We start from the raw sequence: 5,951 nt of genomic DNA on the forward strand, positions 1-5,951 counted from the left end.
AAAATAATTAGAGACCGCTCCAAATGTCCTTAAAATCCACGCCATGACATGATACGATATGAGCAGGCCCGGTTCATACATTTAAAATAAGGGTGCAATGCAAACTTTTGCACCCTCAATTGAATGGACACAAAAAAAAAAAAACGATTATTTTAAAAGCAATAATTAATCAAAACTTACAAATGACAACAGTGACTCAGATCGTGTTCACTACATACATGATCGGATGGTCATGACACGTGCACATGACCTGTCTGTTGAGCTGGGACCACATGATGGACTCATAACACCTACATTACTTTTCCTTCGCTGTTGCTGATCACTGTAGCGGCACCCCCTTTAATCTCAGATACACCAAGTAATTTTGTTCTAAGCAGGAATGGAAATGAGGCCTGAGATATCTATAATAATAATAATACTTTAATTGTAGGGCATTTTTCAAGACAGATGCACAAAGTGCGTTGCAGAATATGACAATACAGCAATCTTAATAAGATTTGTCCTCAAGAAGATGCAAATTTAGGAATTTTTATTTGGTAAGTCTTAGTTTGATTCAAAACTAGTACATGAGCATGAAGCACAAAAATTGGAACGCAAAGTGTTTATTTTTTAATGTAAAAGTCAAATAACAAAGATGTTGTCTCTAAAATTAACAAATAATCCAGATTAATAATTGTGATCTCAAGAGTCGTAATCATTTTGGCAGTAATTGTGCAGCCCTATTTTATAACCTAATTCAAGGTGATTGCAGAAATACGACCATTGCAACAACACTGAGGCATGGAGAAAACAAAAGCAGCTTTACAAAGCAGGACATCATAAATTCATGTGCAGTAAAACAACAGCATGTATAAGTGAGGGAGTTTGGTTGACTGACACAGGACATGAATTATAAAATCTGCTGTTTTAACAGATTACATCAAATCTAAAAGTCAGCTAGATGAGTGAAAGTGTTTCTCAGTCGGCGATGGATACAAAGATAACCCTCCTACAGCTCAAAATCAGTGTGGTGCAGTGTATCAACTGGAACTCTACTGAATATAAGCAATAAATAAACAAAAAAATCAAATAAATCAAAGTAAGAGGTAGGCATCAACGGTTTATTGGAACGTCTTCAACTGTGAAAAGTGAATCTTCATAGTCATTGTTTTACATCTGTATTTTCATGCCTGAGAGAAAATGTCTCCTGGGAGAGAGAGTTGAGAAGAGCAGAGTTTATGTGCATGTGTGGCTTTGAGATAAACATTCAACCTTTTTTTCCAGGCACAACGTCAACCTCGCTCTTTTAAATGCGTCGTTAGGAGCCGAGACTTCTTTTGGAGACAAACTTTTTATTCATCTTTTTTATCTTCACTGTCTGTGATGGCGAAAAACACTCATTCAAGCAGCGAGGGAACAAGCAGAGCAAAAAGATTGTTCTCCAATTTTCAATCTGAGACCAGGAGTTTCAGGCTCTCAGGCTCTCTGAGGAAGCCTGAAATCTATTCCTTATATTCCAACTCCCTTTCTCCTCTGTCTGTGCAAAGTCACAACACTTTTTTTATTTGCACACACCAAGATCAAGATTATACAAATATTAAAGGTGTGTCAGGAGAGTGGACGCCAACAGGCTTATACAAAGGGACCCTTTCTCAATAGATACAATTTAAAAACATACAATAATAATTTTAGTATGATATCGTCCACCCGTTAAGAGCGAAGTAGTCAGCCTCTCTCTCTCACTGACTCACCTTTAAGAAGAGTGTGGAGTCACCTGTTGCAGGTAAAGAAAAAAGGCATCATCTCTAAAGGTTATCGTTTTATCATAGAACCAACCAACTTGAGTTCTTTAACCTTTAATAGTAGATCAGATCAAACATTTACAAATGTTTTTACTTCAAATACTGTGCTGGCTTGTTGGTAAAAACACTTCCACCCAAGAGTGAGCAAAAACCAGTTGTCTTTCTTTTGCTGCATTTACCATTTATCTCAGCATTTTCAGATGCAATAAACTTAAAATCAAAAACTTAAATCAAATAATTTACACATTTAATGAGGTGATCTTACTGGTAAAACACACACTTCAAAAAAGATCTGAGACAATGTCCAAATATTTCTCGGCAGCTTTCAGAAAACTCCCGGCGTCAGTGTAGTGCTTACACAGCTTTACGAAGTCTTTTTCTCCGTCCATGGACCCTTGAAGGGGGCTGTTCACATCACAGTATAAATTAACTTAAAGCAAACACAAAGACTTGATTTAGTTCAGTCATTTTTCTCTTATCCATAATTACCTCTGTTTGTAATGTTTCCCATGTGGTCCCATGCAGCTAAAAGAGGCTAGTCCAGCACTTCCTGGGTATTTATCTGATTGATGATGTCATCGCTGACATCACTGGGGCAGACCATCTGAAAGGGGTTTTATTTCTGAGAAATGTTTTCTTTCTAATCATTTCTTTCATGTTTAAGTTCCTGGTAGAATGTAATTTAATTATTTAAAGTTTATTTAGTTGAGTAAATGATCTGAGGTTAGTTTAAGGGTTTATTTAGATTTATTTGCTTTAAGAGAAAAGTGTAAACCCACTGTTTGAGTTGTGCTGCACCCAGCGGCGGCCATTTTGTTAATGGGGCCGTCTATAAAGCCATGAGGCATTTGTTCTTGCATGAGGAGAGGTGAGTACGTGCTGCCTTTAACATGTTTCTTAGTCTGATTTAATCATGACTTAAGGTGCCTTATTTACATTGAGCTTTTGTTGTTTTGTTAAGTTAACAAGTGTTGGTTTAATCACTTCTGAGTTGCCTTTCTACCACCTTCCGAGACACCTTTACCTTTTTTTTTTTTTTCTATTAATCCCCCTGTGAAATTGAGAGACATGCTTCTCACACAGCTAGGAACAAATTATGGACATGCATTAATGGAGAGATGTCAGATGATACAGAAGTGACATGGCACCTCTCCAAATTCCAAGCTTTGGTTTGAAGGGACTCAGACTTTGTCTTACAATAAAGAGCAATCGATCAACGTGAACACTAGTGTGCCGATTGTGGAAATGCTTCTTTTTTTTTTTTTTCTTTTCAGGTACAGGCAGATCCCAGTCTCTCCTCCTCCAGTGGTTCAACCTGTAGTATTGTTCTTGCTGATAAGACAGTTATACTGTTTTGATCAGAGTTATCAAACCATCCTGCTTCATTTTGGTCATCTCAGTAAGTTCCTCTCGTCTCTGACTCACTGTCTACTATCTGTCCGGGGCCCCTAAAAATTCAGTAGATCATCAGACCAGTCTCCTCGCTGACTGTTTCCCACAATTCAAAGCGCCAGGTCAAAGATTGGAAAGACGGACAGCAACGGCTATCTTCCAGAGAAAATAAATACATAAAACCGATCATTTCACCAACTTTCACAATCTCTCCTCCTCTGTATACCTATTGGAAAAATATTTTTCTTGAAAATAATTAATTTAACTGATTCTATAGGTTTCTGTTAATGATGAGTCACTTACTTTGCATTTCAGAAACTGATATGGGCGCCATTGATGTTTGCCTGGACGGACAGTTTCTGGTGGTCTGAAAAAAAATGGAAACCTTCATTTGATCTATGTCTCTGTGATGGCAAGAACCACAAAGGGGTAATATCACTCACGTCATTAGTTTTCACAAGCACATGTTTATTTAGCAGTCAACAATACAAACAGCTTACACACTTAGTTTGATTTATTATGAGCTTATTTTTTCATTTAGTCCCTCATTGTTTAGATTAAGTGGACGAGTTTAAGAATTACTTTTCTATTAAAATGCAAAACATTGAAGTTAATGGAACCAATTTTAGGGCCTTGCTCGACTCTGGGAGTGATTAGACACTGGTACGCAGGAAGTACCACCCAACATTGTCAGCAACAGTGACACCATCCCTATCTGTTGTGTTCATGGAGACAAGAAGCCTTATCCAACAGCTGACATGTATGGTAGAAGGTCAGACTTACCTTTTGAACATTGGGGTTGCTGATGATCTGCCTTTTCATGCTGTTCTAGAAAGAGACCTACCAGTTCTTCTTCATTTGTTGGCGCCAGAACAAAGCAGAAAGTGTAACGCTGTGGTAACTAGATTGCAATCCACTGAGCCCTTCAATTCTCAGTGCTTGCCTTTTTCCATGAGGAGTTGGAGACCACACCTCGGAAGTCTTGGAAAACCTGCAGACAGAGAATACAGGAGAAATTCCAAAAGACAGTGGTGACACCATCAACCAGCACTGGGCCAGAGTTACAACTAGGGTTTCAACTTCCAGGTAATATAAGTGATATGCAGGAAACTGATCCATCTTTAGTCTCTCTTTTCCAGAAGGAGCCGGAGGCTGAGTTGGACGTCATAAGTGATGAGTATATCCTGCTAAATGGTATCCTCTATCGTCAACAAGAGTCAGCATTGCAGCTAGAAACACCATACTTGCCTTGAGGCACTCAGTTCCCTGGGTTGGCCACATGGGCAAACACAAAACCACGGCTCGCATTAAAAACCATTTCCACTGGCCTGGCCTGCCCAGAGATGTTGCCCTCAGTGCCAAATAACATCTGCTAAAACACCCCCAGAGCTCTACTTCAAGCACTACCCATTATTGGCAGCACATTTGAGTGCCTTGGGTTTGACACTGTAGGTCATAAAGGCAAAAGCAGTTGCTCTGTTTGTTACAATTCTTTTGAAGGGTGGGCTTCCCTTGTGAAATATTAACTGATCAGGGAACTAACTTTATGTCTACTCTGCTGAAACAGGTGAACCAGTTACTGGGTATCAGGAGCCTCAGGACCACACCATATTGTCCTCAAATGGATGGGCTAACAGAGCGCTTTAACCAGACCCTGAAACAGAGGCTCCGGAAGTTTGTAAACGACACTGGTACAGACTGGGATCAATGGCTTCCTACCTCCTCTTTGCATACAGAGAAGTACCCCAATCCTCCACTAGTTTCTCTCCTTTTGAACTTTTGTATGGATATGAAGTTCGGGGGCCATTGGCACTGTTGAGATCTCGGAGGGGGCAAGGGGAGGGTGGGATCTGTTAACGTTTTATCCTATGTCATCCAGATGAGAGAGCGGCTGGTGAAAATGGGTGAGCTGGCCCAATCACACATGGCGGATGCCCAGCAGCAACAGAAGTCCTGGTACAACAAGTCAGCCAAGCAGAGATTCTTCCACCCAGGACAGAAAGTGCTGGTGCTCCTACCTAGTGATGACAACAAACGGTTGGCTAAATGGCAAGGGCCGCTCCAAATCCTATAGAAACTTGGGCCAACTACATACCAGGTAACAACACCAGGGCACTCACGCTCCAGTAGGGTACTACACATAAATCACTTAACACCCTCTAGTGATCTGGTAGACCATGATCTCCGTAACCTCTCACATGGCCAAAGGCTTCAGGTGCGATCTATTTGTAATTCAGAAGTTTTCCAGGAGAATCCTGGGAGAACAAATTTTGTTGAACATGACATTGTTGTTAGAGAAAGTGCTTCTGTGAGAAGATTAAGTTACAGGATCCCTGAGTGCCTGTCGGCCTCACTGAGGAGGGAGGTTGACCTGATGCTGTACCTGGAGAACATCGTGTGGTGTAACCCAGTGATGCTCGTACCAAAGAAGGATGGAAGCATAAAGTTCTTCATTGATGTCACGTCCCTGAATTAATTTTTTTTATTTGATTCCTATCCAACACCAAGAATTAATGAACTGCTTGAAAGGTTAGGAAAGCCTTCAGTACACCATGGGGCCCTTTCCAGTTCACAGTAATGCCATTTGGGTTGCACGGCGCTCCAGCAACTTTCCAGAGACTCAGCAGAATATCTGGATGACATTGTCATTTACAGTAACCCCCTGGCAGGAACACTTGCAAGCTGTCTTGGATTGCCTTCATTCTTCCGGGCTGACTGTCAACCCATCAAAGTTCGTCTTTGCTGCTGCAGAGACAGAGTACGTGGGCCACGTCATCG

At 40.7% G+C, this 5,951-nt stretch overlaps 1 long non-coding RNA gene across 1 annotated transcript; it reads right to left on the reverse strand.

The window, feature by feature from the left end:
• Positions 1-1,086: 1,086 nt before the first annotated feature.
• On the reverse strand, positions 1,087-2,335 carry LOC132975004 (uncharacterized). The gene is made up of 2 exons (XR_009673184.1): positions 2,271-2,335; positions 1,087-1,753 (listed from the first exon to the last, which is right to left on the reverse strand). It is a non-coding gene; the product is annotated as an uncharacterized LOC132975004 (long non-coding RNA).
• Between the last annotated feature and the right edge of the window lie 3,616 nt (positions 2,336-5,951).

The sequence above is a fragment of the Labrus mixtus genome, chromosome 5, assembly GCF_963584025.1.
Source record: "Labrus mixtus chromosome 5, fLabMix1.1, whole genome shotgun sequence".
In the NCBI taxonomy this organism is placed as follows: domain Eukaryota; kingdom Metazoa; phylum Chordata; class Actinopteri; order Labriformes; family Labridae; genus Labrus; species Labrus mixtus.